At 47.7% G+C, this 25,016-nt stretch overlaps 16 non-coding genes across 16 annotated transcripts; all 16 read right to left on the bottom strand.

Annotated features, from left to right (window-relative positions):
• Positions 1–804: 804 nt before the first annotated feature.
• LOC142723113 (U2 spliceosomal RNA) lies at positions 805–995 on the bottom strand. Its single transcript, XR_012875331.1, has one exon. It is a non-coding gene; the product is annotated as a U2 spliceosomal RNA (small nuclear RNA).
• Positions 996–2,287: 1,292 nt separating this feature from the next.
• On the bottom strand, positions 2,288–2,478 carry LOC142723112 (U2 spliceosomal RNA). Its single transcript, XR_012875330.1, has one exon. It is a non-coding gene; the product is annotated as a U2 spliceosomal RNA (small nuclear RNA).
• Positions 2,479–3,783: 1,305 nt separating this feature from the next.
• LOC142723253 (U2 spliceosomal RNA) lies at positions 3,784–3,974 on the bottom strand. The gene has a single exon (XR_012875469.1). It is a non-coding gene; the product is annotated as a U2 spliceosomal RNA (small nuclear RNA).
• A 1,309-nt stretch (positions 3,975–5,283) lies between these two features.
• On the bottom strand, positions 5,284–5,474 carry LOC142723251 (U2 spliceosomal RNA). Its single transcript, XR_012875468.1, has one exon. It is a non-coding gene; the product is annotated as a U2 spliceosomal RNA (small nuclear RNA).
• A 1,304-nt stretch (positions 5,475–6,778) lies between these two features.
• On the bottom strand, positions 6,779–6,969 carry LOC142723111 (U2 spliceosomal RNA). Its single transcript, XR_012875329.1, has one exon. It is a non-coding gene; the product is annotated as a U2 spliceosomal RNA (small nuclear RNA).
• Positions 6,970–9,007: 2,038 nt separating this feature from the next.
• On the bottom strand, positions 9,008–9,198 carry LOC142723250 (U2 spliceosomal RNA). Its single transcript, XR_012875467.1, has one exon. It is a non-coding gene; the product is annotated as a U2 spliceosomal RNA (small nuclear RNA).
• Positions 9,199–10,511: 1,313 nt separating this feature from the next.
• LOC142723248 (U2 spliceosomal RNA) lies at positions 10,512–10,702 on the bottom strand. Its single transcript, XR_012875465.1, has one exon. It is a non-coding gene; the product is annotated as a U2 spliceosomal RNA (small nuclear RNA).
• A 1,308-nt stretch (positions 10,703–12,010) lies between these two features.
• On the bottom strand, positions 12,011–12,201 carry LOC142723110 (U2 spliceosomal RNA). The gene has a single exon (XR_012875328.1). It is a non-coding gene; the product is annotated as a U2 spliceosomal RNA (small nuclear RNA).
• Positions 12,202–14,239: 2,038 nt separating this feature from the next.
• Positions 14,240–14,430, bottom strand: LOC142723294 (U2 spliceosomal RNA). Its single transcript, XR_012875506.1, has one exon. It is a non-coding gene; the product is annotated as a U2 spliceosomal RNA (small nuclear RNA).
• A 1,292-nt stretch (positions 14,431–15,722) lies between these two features.
• LOC142723293 (U2 spliceosomal RNA) lies at positions 15,723–15,913 on the bottom strand. Its single transcript, XR_012875505.1, has one exon. It is a non-coding gene; the product is annotated as a U2 spliceosomal RNA (small nuclear RNA).
• A 1,296-nt stretch (positions 15,914–17,209) lies between these two features.
• Positions 17,210–17,400, bottom strand: LOC142723107 (U2 spliceosomal RNA). The gene has a single exon (XR_012875327.1). It is a non-coding gene; the product is annotated as a U2 spliceosomal RNA (small nuclear RNA).
• Positions 17,401–18,704: 1,304 nt separating this feature from the next.
• On the bottom strand, positions 18,705–18,895 carry LOC142723292 (U2 spliceosomal RNA). The gene has a single exon (XR_012875504.1). It is a non-coding gene; the product is annotated as a U2 spliceosomal RNA (small nuclear RNA).
• A 1,288-nt stretch (positions 18,896–20,183) lies between these two features.
• On the bottom strand, positions 20,184–20,374 carry LOC142723291 (U2 spliceosomal RNA). Its single transcript, XR_012875503.1, has one exon. It is a non-coding gene; the product is annotated as a U2 spliceosomal RNA (small nuclear RNA).
• A 1,280-nt stretch (positions 20,375–21,654) lies between these two features.
• LOC142723290 (U2 spliceosomal RNA) lies at positions 21,655–21,845 on the bottom strand. The gene has a single exon (XR_012875502.1). It is a non-coding gene; the product is annotated as a U2 spliceosomal RNA (small nuclear RNA).
• A 1,292-nt stretch (positions 21,846–23,137) lies between these two features.
• Positions 23,138–23,328, bottom strand: LOC142723288 (U2 spliceosomal RNA). The gene has a single exon (XR_012875500.1). It is a non-coding gene; the product is annotated as a U2 spliceosomal RNA (small nuclear RNA).
• Positions 23,329–24,616: 1,288 nt separating this feature from the next.
• On the bottom strand, positions 24,617–24,807 carry LOC142723287 (U2 spliceosomal RNA). The gene has a single exon (XR_012875499.1). It is a non-coding gene; the product is annotated as a U2 spliceosomal RNA (small nuclear RNA).
• Between the last annotated feature and the right edge of the window lie 209 nt (positions 24,808–25,016).

Genomic DNA, 25,016 nt, shown 5'->3' with positions numbered 1-25,016 from the left:
AACTTTATATAAGACGGTGAGGCTCAGTCAGTCACTCAGTGTTGCCTGAGAGGGCAACACTGCAACAGCCGGCCGCCAGGCTGTCTTTTTTTTGCACAGCTAGTTGCCTCCAGGAGGCCACAAGAGGGAGACAAGGGACTGCAAAATGGAAAATAGGCATCCATCAACTTTACAGACAACTTCTCCTTGCTCCTACAACCTCCATCCTTGCACAGTTTGTTATTCTTCTAGGTAACATAGTAACAAATCCAAATTGCTGCTCTCTTTGTAGGCAAGCAAGGCTTTGTTGCAACTGCAATTCTTACTTCTTCTTGAAATGTAGGGACGACAGTACATTCCATCACATCCATCTAGTGTACACAGGTAGGTCCATTGTGGCGGGCAGGCGAGCGGGCGGGCTGCTTTATTGGCTGTTTGCTGTTCCCCTACTCCACTCCACTATTTGACTGTTGTGCTGCATCAATCAATCAATCAATCAATCAATCAATCAATCAATCAATCAATCAGTGGCTGGCTCAGGTGCAGCTCTTTAACTTACCTAAAAGGGAGGGCGGAGAGAAGACAAGGAAGGTGAATGAGGTGTTCCAATGTGAAATGCCGGAAACACAGAAACACAGACGACACACAACAAGAGGTGGCAATCTATTCATTAATTGCATTTAATCAATGAGCTCATTATCACTCATGCATTGTCCAACAGGTGTTGAAATAATGGGATTAAAAGGGGAGATCCCTTCAGAAAGACAGAAACAATAGCAAAGACAAAAAACACTTTTGGAATCTGCTTTTAGTCAACACATAAGGAAAGGGTGCACCGGTCCTGGAAATACTGCAATACCAGGTCAATGCGTGGAGTGGACAGAGCAAGCTCTATTTCCATCTCCCTGTTCTAAAAATCCATTTAATATATGGTCCCCAGATAGGGGACGTATCAGATATTAAACTGATAAGAACAGATACTACACTTGATCTTAGCCAAAAGGCCGAGAAGCGATAACCCGAACGGGCCGCGCGTTGCCCGAGCCTGCCCGATACTGCTGTTTAGCCCTTGCAGCGATTCAGCCTACTTCTAGGCAATTCCATGGGGCCCTGCAGGCTCACACACTCACAGCTACACGGGAGGTGAATAAAGGCCGGAGAGGAAGCCAGACAGGATTTGCTTCTTTTGCTTGCACCACAATGCAGTGCTGAAAGAGGAGGAATCTACATAAAAACGCCTTCCTGGCAACGCCCAAATGCCCTGCTGCCATGCAGATAAACACTGGCAGCGGCAGCAAGTGCATGCCCACAGCCACCCCTTGTTCCTTCACACCTTGTATCAGCTGTAATCCAGTCCAGTCCAGTGCTGCCTGCTGAGCAGCACTGACCAACACTGCCTGGGCCCAGGCTTTTATCTCTGAGGCCCCATTATGATGTCAGAAAGCTGGCTCTGGAATCCTGAGGGCTCCACTATGACACGTGCAAAGTTCCGTCTGAACTTTATATAAGACGGTGAGGCTCAGTCAGTCACTCAGTGTTGCCTGAGAGGGCAACACTGCAACAGCCGGCCGCCAGGCTGTCTTTTTTTTGCACAGCTAGTTGCCTCCAGGAGGCCACAAGAGGGAGACAAGGGACTGCAAAATGGAAAATAGGCATCCACCAACTTTACAGACAACTTCTCCTTGCTCCTACAACCTCCATCCTTGCACAGTTTGTTATTCTTCTAGGTAACATAGTAACAAATCCAAATTGCTGCTCTCTTTGTAGGCAAGCAAGGCTTTGTTGCAACTGCAATTCTTACTTCTTCTTGAAATGTAGGGACGACAGTACATTCCATCACATCCATCTAGTGTACACAGGTAGGTCCATTGTGGCGGGCAGGCGAGCGGGCGGGCTGCTTTATTGGCTGTTTGCTGTTCCCCTACTCCACTCCACTATTTGACTGTTGTGCTGCATCAATCAATCAATCAATCAATCAATCAATCAATCAATCAATCAATCAATCAATCAGTGGCTGGCTCAGGTGCAGCTCTTTAACTTACCTAAAAGGGAGGGCGGAGAGAAGACAAGGAAGGTGAATGAGGTGTTCCAATGTGAAATGCCGGAAACACAGAAACACAGACGACACACAACAAGAGGTGGCAATCTATTCATTAATTGCATTTAATCAATGAGCTCATTATCACTCATGCATTGTCCAACAGGTGTTGAAATAATGGGATTAAAAGGGGAGATCCCTTCAGAAAGACAGAAACAATAGCAAAGACAAAAAACACTTTTGGAATCTGCTTTTAGTCAACACATAAGGAAAGGGTGCACCGGTCCTGGAAATACTGCAATACCAGGTCAATGCGTGGAGTGGACAGAGCAAGCTCTATTTCCATCTCCCTGTTCTAAAAATCCATTTAATATATGGTCCCCAGATAGGGGACGTATCAGATATTAAACTGATAAGAACAGATACTACACTTGATCTTAGCCAAAAGGCCGAGAAGCGATAACCCGAACGGGCCGCGCGTTGCCCGATCCTGCCCGATACTGCTGTTCAGCCCTTGCAGCGATTCAGCCTACTTCTAGGCAATTCCATGGGGCCCTGCAGGCTCACACACTCACAGCTACACGGGAGGTGAATAAAGGCCGGAGAGGAAGCCAGACAGGATTTGCTTCTTTTGCTTGCACCACAATGCAGTGCTGAAAGAGGAGGAATCTACATAAAAACGCCTTCCTGGCAACGCCCAAATGCCCTGCTGCCATGCAGATAAACACTGGCAGCGGCAGCAAGTGCATGCCCACAGCCACCCCTTGTTCCTTCACACCTTGTATCAGCTGTAATCCAGTCCAGTCCAGTGCTGCCTGCTGAGCAGCACTGACCAACACTGCCTGGGCCCAGGCTTTTATCTCTGAGGCCCCATTATGATGTCAGAAAGCTGGCTCTGGAATCCTGAGGGCTCCACTATGACACGTGCAAAGTTCCGTCTGAACTTTATATAAGACGGTGAGGCTCAGTCAGTCACTCAGTGTTGCCTGAGAGGGCAACACTGCAACAGCCGGCCGCCAGGCTGTCTTTTTTTTGCACAGCTAGTTGCCTCCAGGAGGCCACAAGAGGGAGACAAGGGACTGCAAAATGGAAAATAGGCATCCACCAACTTTACAGACAACTTCTCCTTGCTCCAACAACCTCCATCCTTGCTCCAACAACCTCCATCCTTGCACAGTTTGTTATTCTTCTAGGTAACATAGTAACAAATCCAAATTGCTGCTCTCTTTGTAGGCAAGCAAGGCTTTGTTGCAACTGCAATTCTTACTTCTTCTTGAAATGTAGGGACGACAGTACATTCCATCACATCCATCTAGTGTACACAGGTAGGTCCATTGTGGCGGGCAGGCGAGCGGGCGGGCTGCTTTATTGGCTGTTTGCTGTTCCCCTACTCCACTCCACTATTTGACTGTTGTGCTGCATCAATCAATCAATCAATCAATCAATCAATCAATCAATCAATCAATCAGTGGCTGGCTCAGGTGCAGCTCTTTAACTTACCTAAAAGGGAGGGCGGAGAGAAGACAAGGAAGGTGAATGAGGTGTTCCAATGTGAAATGCCGGAAACACAGAAACACAGACGACACACAACAAGAGGTGGCAATCTATTCATTAATTGCATTTAATCAATGAGCTCATTATCACTCATGCATTGTCCAACAGGTGTTGAAATAATGGGATTAAAAGGGGAGATCCCTTCAGAAAGACAGAAACAATAGCAAAGACAAAAAACACTTTTGGAATCTGCTTTTAGTCAACACATAAGGAAAGGGTGCACCGGTCCTGGAAATACTGCAATACCAGGTCAATGCGTGGAGTGGACAGAGCAAGCTCTATTTCCATCTCCCTGTTCTAAAAATCCATTTAATATATGGTCCCCAGATAGGGGACGTATCAGATATTAAACTGATAAGATCAGATACTACACTTGATCTTAGCCAAAAGGCCGAGAAGCGATAACCCGAACGGGCCGCGCGTTGCCCGAGCCTGCCCGATACTGCTGTTCAGCCCTTGCAGCGATTCAGCCTACTTCTAGGCAATTCCATGGGGCCCTGCAGGCTCACACACTCACAGCTACACGGGAGGTGAATAAAGGCCGGAGAGGAAGCCAGACAGGATTTGCTTCTTTTGCTTGCACCACAATGCAGTGCTGAAAGAGGAGGAATCTACATAAAAACGCCTTCCTGGCAACGCCCAAATGCCCTGCTGCCATGCAGATAAACACTGGCAGCGGCAGCAAGTGCATGCCCACAGCCACCCCTTGTTCCTTCACACCTTGTATCAGCTGTAATCCAGTCCAGTCCGGTGCTGCCTGCTGAGCAGCACTGACCAACACTGCCTGGGCCCAGGCTTTTATCTCTGAGGCCCCATTATGATGTCAGAAAGCTGGCTCTGGAATCCTGAGGGCTCCACTATGACACGTGCAAAGTTCCGTCTGAACTTTATATAAGACGGTGAGGCTCAGTCAGTCACTCAGTGTTGCCTGAGAGGGCAACACTGCAACAGCCGGCCGCCAGGCTGTCTTTTTTTTGCACAGCTAGTTGCCTCCAGGAGGCCACAAGAGGGAGACAAGGGACTGCAAAATGGAAAATAGGCATCCACCAACTTTACAGACAACTTCTCCTTGCTCCAACAACCTCCATCCTTGCTCCAACAACCTCCATCCTTGCACAGTTTGTTATTCTTCTAGGTAACATAGTAACAAATCCAAATTGCTGCTCTCTTTGTAGGCAAGCAAGGCTTTGTTGCAACTGCAATTCTTACTTCTTCTTGAAATGTAGGGACGACAGTACATTCCATCACATCCATCTAGTGTACACAGGTAGGTCCATTGTGGCGGGCAGGCGAGCGGGCGGGCTGCTTTATTGGCTGTTTGCTGTTCCCCTACTCCACTCCACTATTTGACTGTTGTGCTGCATCAATCAATCAATCAATCAATCAATCAATCAATCAATCAATCAATCAATCAGTGGCTGGCTCAGGTGCAGCTCTTTAACTTACCTAAAAGGGAGGGCGGAGAGAAGACAAGGAAGGTGAATGAGGTGTTCCAATGTGAAATGCCGGAAACACAGAAACACAGACGACACACAACAAGAGGTGGCAATCTATTCATTAATTGCATTTAATCAATGAGCTCATTATCACTCATGCATTGTCCAACAGGTGTTGAAATAATGGGATTAAAAGGGGAGATCCCTTCAGAAAGACAGAAACAATAGCAAAGACAAAAAACACTTTTGGAATCTGCTTTTAGTCAACACATAAGGAAAGGGTGCACCGGTCCTGGAAATACTGCAATACCAGGTCAATGCGTGGAGTGGACAGAGCAAGCTCTATTTCCATCTCCCTGTTCTAAAAATCCATTTAATATATGGTCCCCAGATAGGGGACGTATCAGATATTAAACTGATAAGATCAGATACTACACTTGATCTTAGCCAAAAGGCCGAGAAGCGATAACCCGAACGGGCCGCGCGTTGCCCGAGCCTGCCCGATACTGCTGTTCAGCCCTTGCAGCGATTCAGCCTACTTCTAGGCAATTCCATGGGGCCCTGCAGGCTCACACACTCACAGCTACACGGGAGGTGAATAAAGGCCGGAGAGGAAGCCAGACAGGATTTGCTTCTTTTGCTTGCACCACAATGCAGTGCTGAAAGAGGAGGAATCTACATAAAAACGCCTTCCTGGCAACGCCCAAATGCCCTGCTGCCATGCAGATAAACACTGGCAGCGGCAGCAAGTGCATGCCCACAGCCACCCCTTGTTCCTTCACACCTTGTATCAGCTGTAATCCAGTCCAGTCCGGTGCTGCCTGCTGAGCAGCACTGACCAACACTGCCTGGGCCCAGGCTTTTATCTCTGAGGCCCCATTATGATGTCAGAAAGCTGGCTCTGGAATCCTGAGGGCTCCACTATGACACGTGCAAAGTTCCGTCTGAACTTTATATAAGACGGTGAGGCTCAGTCAGTCACTCAGTGTTGCCTGAGAGGGCAACACTGCAACAGCCGGCCGCCAGGCTGTCTTTTTTTTGCACAGCTAGTTGCCTCCAGGAGGCCACAAGAGGGAGACAAGGGACTGCAAAATGGAAAATAGGCATCCACCAACTTTACAGACAACTTCTCCTTGCTCCTACAACCTCCATCCTTGCACAGTTTGTTATTCTTCTAGGTAACATAGTAACAAATCCAAATTGCTGCTCTCTTTGTAGGCAAGCAAGGCTTTGTTGCAACTGCAATTCTTACTTCTTCTTGAAATGTAGGGACGACAGTACATTCCATCACATCCATCTAGTGTACACAGGTAGGTCCATTGTGGCGGGCAGGCGAGCGGGCGGGCTGCTTTATTGGCTGTTTGCTGTTCCCCTACTCCACTCCACTATTTGACTGTTGTGCTGCATCAATCAATCAATCAATCAATCAATCAATCAATCAATCAATCAATCAATCAATCAATCAATCAATCAGTGGCTGGCTCAGGTGCAGCTCTTTAACTTACCTAAAAGGGAGGGCGGAGAGAAGACAAGGAAGGTGAATGAGGTGTTCCAATGTGAAATGCCGGAAACACAGAAACACAGACGACACACAACAAGAGGTGGCAATCTATTCATTAATTGCATTTAATCAATGAGCTCATTATCACTCATGCATTGTCCAACAGGTGTTGAAATAATGGGATTAAAAGGGGAGATCCCTTCAGAAAGACAGAAACAATAGCAAAGACAAAAAACACTTTTGGAATCTGCTTTTAGTCAACACATAAGGAAAGGGTGCACCGGTCCTGGAAATACTGCAATACCAGGTCAATGCGTGGAGTGGACAGAGCAAGCTCTATTTCCATCTCCCTGTTCTAAAAATCCATTTAATATATGGTCCCCAGATAGGGGACGTATCAGATATTAAACTGATAAGAACAGATACTACACTTGATCTTAGCCAAAAGGCCGAGAAGCGATAACCCGAACGGGCCGCGCGTTGCCCGAGCCTGCCCGATACTGCTGTTCAGCCCTTGCAGCGATTCAGCCTACTTCTAGGCAATTCCATGGGGCCCTGCAGGCTCACACACTCACAGCTACACGGGAGGTGAATAAAGGCCGGAGAGGAAGCCAGACAGGATTTGCTTCTTTTGCTTGCACCACAATGCAGTGCTGAAAGAGGAGGAATCTACATAAAAACGCCTTCCTGGCAACGCCCAAATGCCCTGCTGCCATGCAGATAAACACTGGCAGCGGCAGCAAGTGCATGCCCACAGCCACCCCTTGTTCCTTCACACCTTGTATCAGCTGTAATCCAGTCCAGTCCAGTGCTGCCTGCTGAGCAGCACTGACCAACACTGCCTGGGCCCAGGCTTTTATCTCTGAGGCCCCATTATGATGTCAGAAAGCTGGCTCTGGAATCCTGAGGGCTCCACTATGACACGTGCAAAGTTCCGTCTGAACTTTATATAAGACGGTGAGGCTCAGTCAGTCACTCAGTGTTGCCTGAGAGGGCAACACTGCAACAGCCGGCCGCCAGGCTGTCTTTTTTTTGCACAGCTAGTTGCCTCCAGGAGGCCACAAGAGGGAGACAAGGGACTGCAAAATGGAAAATAGGCATCCACCAACTTTACAGACAACTTCTCCTTGCTCCTACAACCTCCATCCTTGCACAGTTTGTTATTCTTCTAGGTAACATAGTAACAAATCCAAATTGCTGCTCTCTTTGTAGGCAAGCAAGGCTTTGTTGCAACTGCAATTCTTACTTCTTCTTGAAATGTAGGGACGACAGTACATTCCATCACATCCATCTAGTGTACACAGGTAGGTCCATTGTGGCGGGCAGGCGAGCGGGCGGGCTGCTTTATTGGCTGTTTGCTGTTCCCCTACTCCACTCCACTATTTGACTGTTGTGCTGCATCAATCAATCAATCAATCAATCAATCAATCAATCAATCAATCAATCAATCAATCAGTGGCTGGCTCAGGTGCAGCTCTTTAACTTACCTAAAAGGGAGGGCGGCCCTTGTTCCTTCACACCTTGTATCAGCTGTAATCCAGTCCAGTCCAGTGCTGCCTGCTGAGCAGCACTGACCAACACTGCCTGGGCCCAGGCTTTTATCTCTGAGGCCCCATTATGATGTCAGAAAGCTGGCTCTGGAATCCTGAGGGCTCCACTATGACACGTGCAAAGTTCCGTCTGAACTTTATATAAGACGGTGAGGCTCAGTCAGTCACTCAGTGTTGCCTGAGAGGGCAACACTGCAACAGCCGGCCGCCAGGCTGTCTTTTTTTTGCACAGCTAGTTGCCTCCAGGAGGCCACAAGAGGGAGACAAGGGACTGCAAAATGGAAAATAGGCATCCACCAACTTTACAGACAACTTCTCCTTGCTCCTACAACCTCCATCCTTGCACAGTTTGTTATTCTTCTAGGTAACATAGTAACAAATCCAAATTGCTGCTCTCTTTGTAGGCAAGCAAGGCTTTGTTGCAACTGCAATTCTTACTTCTTCTTGAAATGTAGGGACGACAGTACATTCCATCACATCCATCTAGTGTACACAGGTAGGTCCATTGTGGCGGGCAGGCGAGCGGGCGGGCTGCTTTATTGGCTGTTTGCTGTTCCCCTACTCCACTCCACTATTTGACTGTTGTGCTGCATCAATCAATCAATCAATCAATCAATCAATCAATCAATCAATCAATCAATCAATCAATCAGTGGCTGGCTCAGGTGCAGCTCTTTAACTTACCTAAAAGGGAGGGCGGAGAGAAGACAAGGAAGGTGAATGAGGTGTTCCAATGTGAAATGCCGGAAACACAGAAACACAGACGACACACAACAAGAGGTGGCAATCTATTCATTAATTGCATTTAATCAATGAGCTCATTATCACTCATGCATTGTCCAACAGGTGTTGAAATAATGGGATTAAAAGGGGAGATCCCTTCAGAAAGACAGAAACAATAGCAAAGACAAAAAACACTTTTGGAATCTGCTTTTAGTCAACACATAAGGAAAGGGTGCACCGGTCCTGGAAATACTGCAATACCAGGTCAATGCGTGGAGTGGACAGAGCAAGCTCTATTTCCATCTCCCTGTTCTAAAAATCCATTTAATATATGGTCCCCAGATAGGGGACGTATCAGATATTAAACTGATAAGATCAGATACTACACTTGATCTTAGCCAAAAGGCCGAGAAGCGATAACCCGAACGGGCCGCGCGTTGCCCGAGCCTGCCCGATACTGCTGTTCAGCCCTTGCAGCGATTCAGCCTACTTCTAGGCAATTCCATGGGGCCCTGCAGGCTCACACACTCACAGCTACACGGGAGGTGAATAAAGGCCGGAGAGGAAGCCAGACAGGATTTGCTTCTTTTGCTTGCACCACAATGCAGTGCTGAAAGAGGAGGAATCTACATAAAAACGCCTTCCTGGCAACGCCCAAATGCCCTGCTGCCATGCAGATAAACACTGGCAGCGGCAGCAAGTGCATGCCCACAGCCACCCCTTGTTCCTTCACACCTTGTATCAGCTGTAATCCAGTCCAGTCCGGTGCTGCCTGCTGAGCAGCACTGACCAACACTGCCTGGGCCCAGGCTTTTATCTCTGAGGCCCCATTATGATGTCAGAAAGCTGGCTCTGGAATCCTGAGGGCTCCACTATGACACGTGCAAAGTTCCGTCTGAACTTTATATAAGACGGTGAGGCTCAGTCAGTCACTCAGTGTTGCCTGAGAGGGCAACACTGCAACAGCCGGCCGCCAGGCTGTCTTTTTTTTGCACAGCTAGTTGCCTCCAGGAGGCCACAAGAGGGAGACAAGGGACTGCAAAATGGAAAATAGGCATCCACCAACTTTACAGACAACTTCTCCTTGCTCCAACAACCTCCATCCTTGCTCCAACAACCTCCATCCTTGCACAGTTTGTTATTCTTCTAGGTAACATAGTAACAAATCCAAATTGCTGCTCTCTTTGTAGGCAAGCAAGGCTTTGTTGCAACTGCAATTCTTACTTCTTCTTGAAATGTAGGGACGACAGTACATTCCATCACATCCATCTAGTGTACACAGGTAGGTCCATTGTGGCGGGCAGGCGAGCGGGCGGGCTGCTTTATTGGCTGTTTGCTGTTCCCCTACTCCACTCCACTATTTGACTGTTGTGCTGCATCAATCAATCAATCAATCAATCAATCAATCAATCAATCAATCAATCAATCAATCAGTGGCTGGCTCAGGTGCAGCTCTTTAACTTACCTAAAAGGGAGGGCGGAGAGAAGACAAGGAAGGTGAATGAGGTGTTCCAATGTGAAATGCCGGAAACACAGAAACACAGACGACACACAACAAGAGGTGGCAATCTATTCATTAATTGCATTTAATCAATGAGCTCATTATCACTCATGCATTGTCCAACAGGTGTTGAAATAATGGGATTAAAAGGGGAGATCCCTTCAGAAAGACAGAAACAATAGCAAAGACAAAAAACACTTTTGGAATCTGCTTTTAGTCAACACATAAGGAAAGGGTGCACCGGTCCTGGAAATACTGCAATACCAGGTCAATGCGTGGAGTGGACAGAGCAAGCTCTATTTCCATCTCCCTGTTCTAAAAATCCATTTAATATATGGTCCCCAGATAGGGGACGTATCAGATATTAAACTGATAAGATCAGATACTACACTTGATCTTAGCCAAAAGGCCGAGAAGCGATAACCCGAACGGGCCGCGCGTTGCCCGAGCCTGCCCGATACTGCTGTTCAGCCCTTGCAGCGATTCAGCCTACTTCTAGGCAATTCCATGGGGCCCTGCAGGCTCACACACTCACAGCTACACGGGAGGTGAATAAAGGCCGGAGAGGAAGCCAGACAGGATTTGCTTCTTTTGCTTGCACCACAATGCAGTGCTGAAAGAGGAGGAATCTACATAAAAACGCCTTCCTGGCAACGCCCAAATGCCCTGCTGCCATGCAGATAAACACTGGCAGCGGCAGCAAGTGCATGCCCACAGCCACCCCTTGTTCCTTCACACCTTGTATCAGCTGTAATCCAGTCCAGTCCGGTGCTGCCTGCTGAGCAGCACTGACCAACACTGCCTGGGCCCAGGCTTTTATCTCTGAGGCCCCATTATGATGTCAGAAAGCTGGCTCTGGAATCCTGAGGGCTCCACTATGACACGTGCAAAGTTCCGTCTGAACTTTATATAAGACGGTGAGGCTCAGTCAGTCACTCAGTGTTGCCTGAGAGGGCAACACTGCAACAGCCGGCCGCCAGGCTGTCTTTTTTTTGCACAGCTAGTTGCCTCCAGGAGGCCACAAGAGGGAGACAAGGGACTGCAAAATGGAAAATAGGCATCCACCAACTTTACAGACAACTTCTCCTTGCTCCTACAACCTCCATCCTTGCACAGTTTGTTATTCTTCTAGGTAACATAGTAACAAATCCAAATTGCTGCTCTCTTTGTAGGCAAGCAAGGCTTTGTTGCAACTGCAATTCTTACTTCTTCTTGAAATGTAGGGACGACAGTACATTCCATCACATCCATCTAGTGTACACAGGTAGGTCCATTGTGGCGGGCAGGCGAGCGGGCGGGCTGCTTTATTGGCTGTTTGCTGTTCCCCTACTCCACTCCACTATTTGACTGTTGTGCTGCATCAATCAATCAATCAATCAATCAATCAATCAATCAATCAATCAATCAATCAATCAATCAATCAATCAATCAGTGGCTGGCTCAGGTGCAGCTCTTTAACTTACCTAAAAGGGAGGGCGGAGAGAAGACAAGGAAGGTGAATGAGGTGTTCCAATGTGAAATGCCGGAAACACAGAAACACAGACGACACACAACAAGAGGTGGCAATCTATTCATTAATTGCATTTAATCAATGAGCTCATTATCACTCATGCATTGTCCAACAGGTGTTGAAATAATGGGATTAAAAGGGGAGATCCCTTCAGAAAGACAGAAACAATAGCAAAGACAAAAAACACTTTTGGAATCTGCTTTTAGTCAACACATAAGGAAAGGGTGCACCGGTCCTGGAAATACTGCAATACCAGGTCAATGCGTGGAGTGGACAGAGCAAGCTCTATTTCCATCTCCCTGTTCTAAAAATCCATTTAATATATGGTCCCCAGATAGGGGACGTATCAGATATTAAACTGATAAGAACAGATACTACACTTGATCTTAGCCAAAAGGCCGAGAAGCGATAACCCGAACGGGCCGCGCGTTGCCCGAGCCTGCCCGATACTGCTGTTCAGCCCTTGCAGCGATTCAGCCTACTTCTAGGCAATTCCATGGGGCCCTGCAGGCTCACACACTCACAGCTACACGGGAGGTGAATAAAGGCCGGAGAGGAAGCCAGACAGGATTTGCTTCTTTTGCTTGCACCACAATGCAGTGCTGAAAGAGGAGGAATCTACATAAAAACGCCTTCCTGGCAACGCCCAAATGCCCTGCTGCCATGCAGATAAACACTGGCAGCGGCAGCAAGTGCATGCCCACAGCCACCCCTTGTTCCTTCACACCTTGTATCAGCTGTAATCCAGTCCAGTCCAGTGCTGCCTGCTGAGCAGCACTGACCAACACTGCCTGGGCCCAGGCTTTTATCTCTGAGGCCCCATTATGATGTCAGAAAGCTGGCTCTGGAATCCTGAGGGCTCCACTATGACACGTGCAAAGTTCCGTCTGAACTTTATATAAGACGGTGAGGCTCAGTCAGTCACTCAGTGTTGCCTGAGAGGGCAACACTGCAACAGCCGGCCGCCAGGCTGTCTTTTTTTTGCACAGCTAGTTGCCTCCAGGAGGCCACAAGAGGGAGACAAGGGACTGCAAAATGGAAAATAGGCATCCACCAACTTTACAGACAACTTCTCCTTGCTCCTACAACCTCCATCCTTGCACAGTTTGTTATTCTTCTAGGTAACATAGTAACAAATCCAAATTGCTGCTCTCTTTGTAGGCAAGCAAGGCTTTGTTGCAACTGCAATTCTTACTTCTTCTTGAAATGTAGGGACGACAGTACATTCCATCACATCCATCTAGTGTACACAGGTAGGTCCATTGTGGCGGGCAGGCGAGCGGGCGGGCTGCTTTATTGGCTGTTTGCTGTTCCCCTACTCCACTCCACTATTTGACTGTTGTGCTGCATCAATCAATCAATCAATCAATCAATCAATCAATCAATCAATCAATCAATCAATCAGTGGCTGGCTCAGGTGCAGCTCTTTAACTTACCTAAAAGGGAGGGCGGCCCTTGTTCCTTCACACCTTGTATCAGCTGTAATCCAGTCCAGTCCAGTGCTGCCTGCTGAGCAGCACTGACCAACACTGCCTGGGCCCAGGCTTTTATCTCTGAGGCCCCATTATGATGTCAGAAAGCTGGCTCTGGAATCCTGAGGGCTCCACTATGACACGTGCAAAGTTCCGTCTGAACTTTATATAAGACGGTGAGGCTCAGTCAGTCACTCAGTGTTGCCTGAGAGGGCAACACTGCAACAGCCGGCCGCCAGGCTGTCTTTTTTTTGCACAGCTAGTTGCCTCCAGGAGGCCACAAGAGGGAGACAAGGGACTGCAAAATGGAAAATAGGCATCCACCAACTTTACAGACAACTTCTCCTTGCTCCTACAACCTCCATCCTTGCACAGTTTGTTATTCTTCTAGGTAACATAGTAACAAATCCAAATTGCTGCTCTCTTTGTAGGCAAGCAAGGCTTTGTTGCAACTGCAATTCTTACTTCTTCTTGAAATGTAGGGACGACAGTACATTCCATCACATCCATCTAGTGTACACAGGTAGGTCCATTGTGGCGGGCAGGCGAGCGGGCGGGCTGCTTTATTGGCTGTTTGCTGTTCCCCTACTCCACTCCACTATTTGACTGTTGTGCTGCATCAATCAATCAATCAATCAATCAATCAATCAATCAATCAATCAATCAATCAATCAATCAGTGGCTGGCTCAGGTGCAGCTCTTTAACTTACCTAAAAGGGAGGGCGGAGAGAAGACAAGGAAGGTGAATGAGGTGTTCCAATGTGAAATGCCGGAAACACAGAAACACAGACGACACACAACAAGAGGTGGCAATCTATTCATTAATTGCATTTAATCAATGAGCTCATTATCACTCATGCATTGTCCAACAGGTGTTGAAATAATGGGATTAAAAGGGGAGATCCCTTCAGAAAGACAGAAACAATAGCAAAGACAAAAAACACTTTTGGAATCTGCTTTTAGTCAACACATAAGGAAAGGGTGCACCGGTCCTGGAAATACTGCAATACCAGGTCAATGCGTGGAGTGGACAGAGCAAGCTCTATTTCCATCTCCCTGTTCTAAAAATCCATTTAATATATGGTCCCCAGATAGGGGACGTATCAGATATTAAACTGATAAGAACAGATACTACACTTGATCTTAGCCAAAAGGCCGAGAAGCGATAACCCGAACGGGCCGCGCGTTGCCCGAGCCTGCCCGATACTGCTGTTCAGCCCTTGCAGCGATTCAGCCTACTTCTAGGCAATTCCATGGGGCCCTGCAGGCTCACACACTCACAGCTACACGGGAGGTGAATAAAGGCCGGAGAGGAAGCCAGACAGGATTTGCTTCTTTTGCTTGCACCACAATGCAGTGCTGAAAGAGGAGGAATCTACATAAAAACGCCTTCCTGGCAACGCCCAAATGCCCTGCTGCCATGCAGATAAACACTGGCAGCGGCAGCAAGTGCATGCCCACAGCCACCCCTTGTTCCTTCACACCTTGTATCAGCTGTAATCCAGTCCAGTCCAGTGCTGCCTGCTGAGCAGCACTGACCAACACTGCCTGGGCCCAGGCTTTTATCTCTGAGGCCCCATTATGATGTCAGAAAGCTGGCTCTGGAATCCTGAGGGCTCCACTATGACACGTGCAAAGTTCCGTCTGAACTTTATATAAGACGGTGAGGCTCAGTCAGTCACTCAGTGTTGCCTGAGAGGGCAACACTGCAACAGCCGGCCGCCAGGCTGTCTTTTTTTTGCACAGCTAGTTGCCTCCAGGAGGCCACAAGAGGGAGACAAGGGACTGCAAAATGGAAAATAGGCATCCACCAACTTTACAGACAACTTCTCCTTGCTCCTACAACCTCCATCCTTGCACAGTTTGTTATTCTTCTAGGTAACATAGTAACAAATCCAAATTGCTGCTCTCTTTGTAGGCAAGCAAGGCTTTGTTGCAACTGCAATTCTTACTTCTTCTTGAAATGTAGGGACGACAGTACATTCCATCACATCCATCTAGTGTACACAGGTAGGTCCATTGTGGCGGGCAGGCGAGCGGGCGCGCTGCTTTATTGGCTGTTTGCTGTTCCCCTACTCCACTCCACTATTTGACTGTTGTGCTGCATCAATCAATCAATCAATCAATCAATCAATCAATCAATCAATCAATCAATCAATCAGTGGCTGGCTCAGGTGCAGCTCTTTAACTTACCTAAAAGGGAGGGCGGAGAGAAGACAAGGAAGGTGAATGAGGTGTTCCAATGTGAAATGCCGGAAACACAGAAACACAGACGACACACAACAAGAGGTGGCAATCTATTCATTAATTGCATTTAATCAATGAGCTCATTATCACTCATGCATTGTCCAACAGGTGTTGAAATAATGGGATTAAAAGGGGAGATCCCTTCAGAAAGACAGAAACAATAGCAAAGACAAAAAACACTTTTGGAATCTGCTTTTAGTCAACACATAAGGAAAGGGTGCACCGGTCCTGGAAATACTGCAATACCAGGTCAATGCGTGGAGTGGACAGAGCAAGCTCTATTTCCATCTCCCTGTTCTAAAAATCCATTTAATATATGGTCCCCAGATAGGGGACGTATCAGATATTAAACTGATAAGAACAGATACTACACTTGATCTTAGCCAAAAGGCCGAGAAGCGATAACCCGAACGGGCCGCGCGTTGCCCGAGCCTGCCCGATACTGCTGTTCAGCCCTTGCAGCGATTCAGCCTACTTCTAGGCAATTCCATGGGGCCCTGCAGGCTCACACACTCACAGCTACACGGGAGGTGAATAAAGGCCGGAGAGGAAGCCAGACAGGATTTGCTTCTTTTGCTTGCACCACAATGCAGTGCTGAAAGAGGAGGAATCTACATAAAAACGCCTTCCTGGCAACGCCCAAATGCCCTGCTGCCATGCAGATAAACACTGGCAGCGGCAGCAAGTGCATGCCCACAGCCACCCCTTGTTCCTTCACACCTTGTATCAGCTGTAATCCAGTCCAGTCCAGTGCTGCCTGCTGAGCAGCACTGACCAACACTGCCTGGGCCCAGGCTTTTATCTCTGAGGCCCCATTATGATGTCAGAAAGCTGGCTCTGGAATCCTGAGGGCTCCACTATGACACGTGCAAAGTTCCGTCTGAACTTTATATAAGACGGTGAGGCTCAGTCAGTCACTCAGTGTTGCCTGAGAGGGCAACACTGCAACAGCCGGCCGCCAGGCTGTCTTTTTTTTGCACAGCTAGTTGCCTCCAGGAGGCCACAAGAGGGAGACAAGGGACTGCAAAATGGAAAATAGGCATCCACCAACTTTACAGACAACTTCTCCTTGCTCCTACAACCTCCATCCTTGCACAGTTTGTTATTCTTCTAGGTAACATAGTAACAAATCCAAATTGCTGCTCTCTTTGTAGGCAAGCAAGGCTTTGTTTCAACTGCAATTCTTACTTCTTCTTGAAATGTAGGGACGACAGTACATTCCATCACATCCATCTAGTGTACACAGGTAGGTCCATTGTGGCGGGCAGGCGAGCGGGCGGGCTGCTTTATTGGCTGTTTGCTGTTCCCCTACTCCACTCCACTATTTGACTGTTGTGCTGCATCAATCAATCAATCAATCAATCAATCAATCAATCAATCAATCAATCAATCAATCAATCAGTGGCTGGCTCAGGTGCAGCTCTTTAACTTACCTAAAAGGGAGGGCGGAGAGAAGACAAGGAAGGTGAATGAGGTGTTCCAATGTGAAATGCCGGAAACACAGAAACACAGACGACACACAACAAGAGGTGGCAATCTATTCATTAATTGCATTTAATCAATGAGCTCATTATCACTCATGCATTGTCCAACAGGTGTTGAAATAATGGGATTAAAAGGGGAGATCCCTTCAGAAAGACAGAAACAATAGCAAAGACAAAAAACACTTTTGGAATCTGCTTTTAGTCAACACATAAGGAAAGGGTGCACTGGTCCTGGAAATACTGCAATACCAGGTCAATGCGTGGAGTGGACAGAGCAAGCTCTATTTCCATCTCCCTGTTCTAAAAATCCATTTAATATATGGTCCCCAGATAGGGGACGTATCAGATATTAAACTGATAAGAACAGATACTACACTTGATCTTAGCCAAAAGGCCGAGAAGCGATAACCCGAACGGGCCGCGCGTTGCCCGAGCCTGCCCGATACTGCTGTTCAGCCCTTGCAGCGATTCAGCCTACTTCTAGGCAATTCCATGGGGCCCTGCAGGCTCACACACTCACAGCTACACGGGAGGTGAATAAAGGCCGGAGAGGAAGCCAGACAGGATTTGCTTCTTTTGCTTGCACCACAATGCAGTGCTGAAAGAGGAGGAATCTACATAAAAACGCCTTCCTGGCAACGCCCAAATGCCCTGCTGCCATGCAGATAAACACTGGCAGCGGCAGCAAGTGCATGCCCACAGCCACCCCTTGTTCCTTCACACCTTGTATCAGCTGTAATCCAGTCCAGTCCAGTGCTGCCTGCTGAGCAGCACTGACCAACACTGCCTGGGCCCAGGCTTTTATCTCTGAGGCCCCATTATGATGTCAGAAAGCTGGCTCTGGAATCCTGAGGGCTCCACTATGACACGTGCAAAGTTCCGTCTGAACTTTATATAAGACGGTGAGGCTCAGTCAGTCACTCAGTGTTGCCTGAGAGGGCAACACTGCAACAGCCGGCCGCCAGGCTGTCTTTTTTTTGCACAGCTAGTTGCCTCCAGGAGGCCACAAGAGGGAGACAAGGGACTGCAAAATGGAAAATAGGCATCCACCAACTTTACAGACAACTTCTCCTTGCTCCTACAACCTCCATCCTTGCACAGTTTGTTATTCTTCTAGGTAACATAGTAACAAATCCAAATTGCTGCTCTCTTTGTAGGCAAGCAAGGCTTTGTTGCAACTGCAATTCTTACTTCTTCTTGAAATGTAGGGACGACAGTACATTCCATCACATCCATCTAGTGTACACAGGTAGGTCCATTGTGGCGGGCAGGCGAGCGGGCGGGCTGCTTTATTGGCTGTTTGCTGTTCCCCTACTCCACTCCACTATTTGACTGTTGTGCTGCATCAATCAATCAATCAATCAATCAATCAATCAATCAATCAATCAATCAATCAATCAATCAATCAATCAGTGGCTGGCTCAGGTGCAGCTCTTTAACTTACCTAAAAGGGAGGGCGGAGAGAAGACAAGGAAGGTGAATGAGGTGTTCCAATGTGAAATGCCGGAAACACAGAAACACAGACGACACACAACAAGAGGTGGCAATCTATTCATTAATTGCATTTAATCAATGAGCTCATTATCACTCATGCATTGTCCAACAGGTGTTGAAATAATGGGATTAAAAGGGGAGATCCCTTCAGAAAGACAGAAACAATAGCAAAGACAAAAAACACTTTTGGAATCTGCTTTTAGTCAACACATAAGGAAAGGGTGCACCGGTCCTGGAAATACTGCAATACCAGGTCAATGCGTGGAGTGGACAGAGCAAGCTCTATTTCCATCTCCCTGTTCTAAAAATCCATTTAATATATGGTCCCCAGATAGGGGACGTATCAGATATTAAACTGATAAGAACAGATACTACACTTGATCTTAGCCAAAAGGCCGAGAAGCGATAACCCGAACGGGCCGCGCGTTGCCCGAGCCTGCCCGATACTGCTGTTCAGCCCTTGCAGCGATTCAGCCTACTTCTAGGCAATTCCATGGGGCCCTGCAGGCTCACACACTCACAGCTACACGGGAGGTGAATAAAGGCCGGAGAGGAAGCCAGACAGGATTTGCTTCTTTTGCTTGCACCACAATGCAGTGCTGAAAGAGGAGGAATCTACATAAAAACGCCTTCCTGGCAACGCCCAAATGCCCTGCTGCCATGCAGATAAACACTGGCAGCGGCAGCAAGTGCATGCCCACAGCCACCCCTTGTTCCTTCACACCTTGTATCATCTGTAATCCAGTCCAGTCCAGTGCTGCCTGCTGAGCAGCACTGACCAACACTGCCTGGGCCCAGGCTTTTATCTCTGAGGCCCCATTATGATGTCAGAAAGCTGGCTCTGGAATCCTGAGGGCTCCACTATGACACGTGCAAAGTTCCGTCTGAACTTTATATAAGACGGTGAGGCTCAGTCAGTCACTCAGTGTTGCCTGAGAGGGCAACACTGCAACAGCCGGCCGCCAGGCTGTCTTTTTTTTGCACAGCTAGTTGCCTCCAGGAGGCCACAAGAGGGAGACAAGGGACTGCAAAATGGAAAATAGGCATCCACCAACTTTACAGACAACTTCTCCTTGCTCCTACAACCTCCATCCTTGCACAGTTTGTTATTCTTCTAGGTAACATAGTAACAAATCCAAATTGCTGCTCTCTTTGTAGGCAAGCAAGGCTTTGTTGCAACTGCAATTCTTACTTCTTCTTGAAATGTAGGGACGACAGTACATTCCATCACATCCATCTAGTGTACACAGGTAGGTCCATTGTGGCGGGCAGGCGAGCGGGCGGGCTGCTTTATTGGCTGTTTGCTGTTCCCCTACTCCACTCCACTATTTGACTGTTGTGCTGCATCAATCAATCAATCAATCAATCAATCAATCAATCAATCAATCAATCAATCAGTGGCTGGCTCAGGTGCAGCTCTTTAACTTACCTAAAAGGGAGGGCGGAGAGAAGACAAGGAAGGTGAATGAGGTGTTCCAATGTGAAATGCCGGAAACACAGAAACACAGACGACACACAACAAGAGGTGGCAATCTATTCATTAATTGCATTTAATCAATGAGCTCATTATCACTCATGCATTGTCCAACAGGTGTTGAAATAATGGGATTAAAAGGGGAGATCCCTTCAGAAAGACAGAAACAATAGCAAAGACAAAAAACACTTTTGGAATCTGCTTTTAGTCAACACATAAGGAAAGGGTGCACCGGTCCTGGAAATACTGCAATACCAGGTCAATGCGTGGAGTGGACAGAGCAAGCTCTATTTCCATCTCCCTGTTCTAAAAATCCATTTAATATATGGTCCCCAGATAGGGGACGTATCAGATATTAAACTGATAAGAACAGATACTACACTTGATCTTAGCCAAAAGGCCGAGAAGCGATAACCCGAACGGGCCGCGCGTTGCCCGAGCCTGCCCGATACTGCTGTTCAGCCCTTGCAGCGATTCAGCCTACTTCTAGGCAATTCCATGGGGCCCTGCAGGCTCACACACTCACAGCTACACGGGAGGTGAATAAAGGCCGGAGAGGAAGCCAGACAGGATTTGCTTCTTTTGCTTGCACCACAATGCAGTGCTGAAAGAGGAGGAATCTACATAAAAACGCCTTCCTGGCAATGCCCAAATGCCCTGCTGCCATGCAGATAAACACTGGCAGCGGCAGCAAGTGCATGCCCACAGCCACCCCTTGTTCCTTCACACCTTGTATCAGCTGTAATCCAGTCCAGTCCAGTGCTGCCTGCTGAGCAGCACTGACCAACACTGCCTGGGCCCAGGCTTTTATCTCTGAGGCCCCATTATGATGTCAGAAAGCTGGCTCTGGAATCCTGAGGGCTCCACTATGACACGTGCAAAGTTCCGTCTGAACTTTATATAAGACGGTGAGGCTCAGTCAGTCACTCAGTGTTGCCTGAGAGGGCAACACTGCAACAGCCGGCCGCCAGGCTGTCTTTTTTTTGCACAGCTAGTTGCCTCCAGGAGGCCACAAGAGGGAGACAAGGGACTGCAAAATGGAAAATAGGCATCCACCAACTTTACAGACAACTTCTCCTTGCTCCTACAACCTCCATCCTTGCACAGTTTGTTATTCTTCTAGGTAACATAGTAACAAATCCAAATTGCTGCTCTCTTTGTAGGCAAGCAAGGCTTTGTTGCAACTGCAATTCTTACTTCTTCTTGAAATGTAGGGACGACAGTACATTCCATCACATCCATCTAGTGTACACAGGTAGGTCCATTGTGGCGGGCAGGCGAGCGGGCGGGCTGCTTTATTGGCTGTTTGCTGTTCCCCTACTCCACTCCACTATTTGACTGTTGTGCTGCATCAATCAATCAATCAATCAATCAATCAATCAATCAATCAATCAGTGGCTGGCTCAGGTGCAGCTCTTTAACTTACCTAAAAGGGAGGGCGGAGAGAAGACAAGGAAGGTGAATGAGGTGTTCCAATGTGAAATGCCGGAAACACAGAAACACAGACGACACACAACAAGAGGTGGCAATCTATTCATTAATTGCATTTAATCAATGAGCTCATTATCACTCATGCATTGTCCAACAGGTGTTGAAATAATGGGATTAAAAGGGGAGATCCCTTCAGAAAGACAGAAACAATAGCAAAGACAAAAAACACTTTTGGAATCTGCTTTTAGTCAACACATAAGGAAAGGGTGCACCGGTCCTGGAAATACTGCAATACCAGGTCAATGCGTGGAGTGGACAGAGCAAGCTCTATTTCCATCTCCCTGTTCTAAAAATCCATTTAATATATGGTCCCCAGATAGGGGACGTATCAGATATTAAACTGATAAGAACAGATACTACACTTGATCTTAGCCAAAAGGCCGAGAAGCGATAACCCGAACGGGCCGCGCGTTGCCCGAGCCTGCCCGATACTGCTGTTCAGCCCTTGCAGCGATTCAGCCTACTTCTAGGCAATTCCATGGGGCCCTGCAGGCTCACACACTCACAGCTACACGGGAGGTGAATAAAGGCCGGAGAGGAAGCCAGACAGGATTTGCTTCTTTTGCTTGCACCACAATGCAGTGCTGAAAGAGGAGGAATCAACATAAAAACGCCTTCCTGGCAACGCCCAAATGCCCTGCTGCCATGCAGATAAACACTGGCAGCGGCAGCAAGTGCATGCCCACAGCCACCCCTTGTTCCTTCACACCTTGTATCAGCTGTAATCCAGTCCAGTCCAGTGCTGCCTGCTGAGCAGCACTGACCAACACTGCCTGGGCCCAGGCTTTTATCTCTGAGGCCCCATTATGATGTCAGAAAGCTGGCTCTGGAATCCTGAGGGCTCCACTATGACACGTGCAAAGTTCCGTCTGAACTTTATATAAGACGGTGAGGCTCAGTCAGTCACTCAGTGTTGCCTGAGAGGGCAACACTGCAACAGCCGGCCGCCAGGCTGTCTTTTTTTTGCACAGCTAGTTGCCTCCAGGAGGCCACAAGAGGGAGACAAGGGACTGCAAAATGGAAAATAGGCATCCACCAACTTTACAGACAACTTCTCCTTGCTCCTACAACCTCCATCCTTGCACAGTTTGTTATTCTTCTAGGTAACATAGTAACAAATCCAAATTGCTGCTCTCTTTGTAGGCAAGCAAGGCTTTGTTGCAACTGCAATTCTTACTTCTTCTTGAAATGTAGGGACGACAGTACATTCCATCACATCCATCTAGTGTACACAGGTAGGTCCATTGTGGCGGGCAGGCGAGCGGGCGGGCTGCTTTATTGGCTGTTTGCTGTTCCCCTACTCCACTCCACTATTTGACTGTTGTGCTGCATCAATCAATCAATCAATCAATCAATCAATCAATCAATCAATCAATCAATCAATCAGTGGCTGGCTCAGGTGCAGCTCTTTAACTTACCTAAAAGGGAGGGCGGAGAGAAGACAAGGAAGGTGAATGAGGTGTTCCAATGTGAAATGCCGGAAACACAGAAACACAGACGACACACAACAAGAGGTGGCAATCTATTCATTAATTGCATTTAATCAATGAGCTCATTATCACTCATGCATTGTCCAACAGGTGTTGAAATAATGGGATTAAAAGGGGAGATCCCTTCAGAAAGACAGAAACAATAGCAAAGACAAAAAACACTTTTGGAATCTGCTTTTAGTCAACACATAAGGAAAGGGTGCACCGGTCCTGGAAATACTGCAATACCAGGTCAATGCGTGGAGTGGACAGAGCAAGCTCTATTTCCATCTCCCTGTTCTAAAAATCCATTTAATATATGGTCCCCAGATAGGGGACGTATCAGATATTAAACTGATAAGAACAGATACTACACTTGATCTTAGCCAAAAGGCCGAGAAGCGATAACCCGAACGGGCCGCGCGTTGCCCGAGCCTGCCCGATACTGCTGTTCAGCCCTTGCAGCGATTCAGCCTACTTCTAGGCAATTCCATGGGGCCCTGCAGGCTCACACACTCACAGCTACACGGGAGGTGAATAAAGGCCGGAGAGGAAGCCAGACAGGATTTGCTTCTTTTGCTTGCACCACAATGCAGTGCTGAAAGAGGAGGAATCTACATAAAAACGCCTTCCTGGCAACGCCCAAATGCCCTGCTGCCATGCAGATAAACACTGGCAGCGGCAGCAAGTGCATGCCCACAGCCACCCCTTGTTCCTTCACACCTTGTATCAGCTGTAATCCAGTCCAGTCCAGTGCTGCCTGCTGAGCAGCACTGACCAACACTGCCTGGGCCCAGGCTTTTATCTCTGAGGCCCCATTATGATGTCAGAAAGCTGGCTCTGGAATCCTGAGGGCTCCACTATGACACGTGCAAAGTTCCGTCTGAACTTTATATAAGACGGTGAGGCTCAGTCAGTCACTCAGTGTTGCCTGAGAGGGCAACACTGCAACAGCCGGCCGCCAGGCTGTCTTTTTTTTGCACAGCTAGTTGCCTCCAGGAGGCCACAAGAGGGAGACAAGGGACTGCAAAATGGAAAATAGGCATCCACCAACTTTACAGACAACTTCTCCTTGCTCCTACAACCTCCATCCTTGCACAGTTTGTTATTCTTCTAGGTAACATAGTAACAAATCCAAATTGCTGCTCTCTTTGTAGGCAAGCAAGGCTTTGTTGCAACTGCAATTCTTACTTCTTCTTGAAATGTAGGGACGACAGTACATTCCATCACATCCATCTAGTGTACACAGGTAGGTCCATTGTGGCGGGCAGGCGAGCGGGCGGGCTGCTTTATTGGCTGTTTGCTGTTCCCCTACTCCACTCCACTATTTGACTGTTGTGCTGCATCAATCAATCAATCAATCAATCAATCAATCAATCAATCAATCAATCAATCAATCAATCAGTGGCTGGCTCAGGTGCAGCTCTTTAACTTACCTAAAAGGGAGGGCGGAGAGAAGACAAGGAAGGTGAATGAGGTGTTCCAATGTGAAATGCCGGAAACACAGACGACACACAACAAGAGGTGGCAATCTATTCATTAATTGCATTTAATCAATGAGCTCATTATCACTCATGCATTGTCCAACAGGTGTTGAAATAATGGGATTAAAAGGGGAGATCCCTTCAGAAAGACAGAAACAATAGCAAAGACAAAAAACACTTTTGGAATCTGCTTTTAGTCAACACATAAGGAAAGGGTGCACCGGTCCTGGAAATACTGCAATACCAGGTCAATGCGTGGAGTGGACAGAGCAAGCTCTATTTCCATCTCCCTGTTCTAAAAATCCATTTAATATATGGTCCCCAGATAGGGGACGTATCAGATATTAAACTGATAAGAACAGATACTACACTTGATCTTAGCCAAAAGGCCGAGAAGCGATAACCCGAACGGGCCGCGCGTTGCCCGAGCCTGCCCGATACTGCTGTTCAGCCCTTGCAGCGATTCAGCCTACTTCTAGGCAATTCCATGGGGCCCTGCAGGCTCACACACTCACAGCTACACGGGAGGTGAATAAAGGCCGGAGAGGAAGCCAGACAGGATTTGCTTCTTTTGCTTGCACCACAATGCAGTGCTGAAAGAGGAGGAATC

The sequence above is a fragment of the Rhinoderma darwinii genome, unplaced genomic scaffold (assembly GCF_050947455.1).
Source record: "Rhinoderma darwinii isolate aRhiDar2 unplaced genomic scaffold, aRhiDar2.hap1 Scaffold_548, whole genome shotgun sequence".
NCBI classification, from domain to species: Eukaryota; Metazoa; Chordata; class Amphibia; order Anura; family Rhinodermatidae; genus Rhinoderma; species Rhinoderma darwinii.
This window is presented reverse-complemented; position numbering and strand designations above follow the sequence as displayed.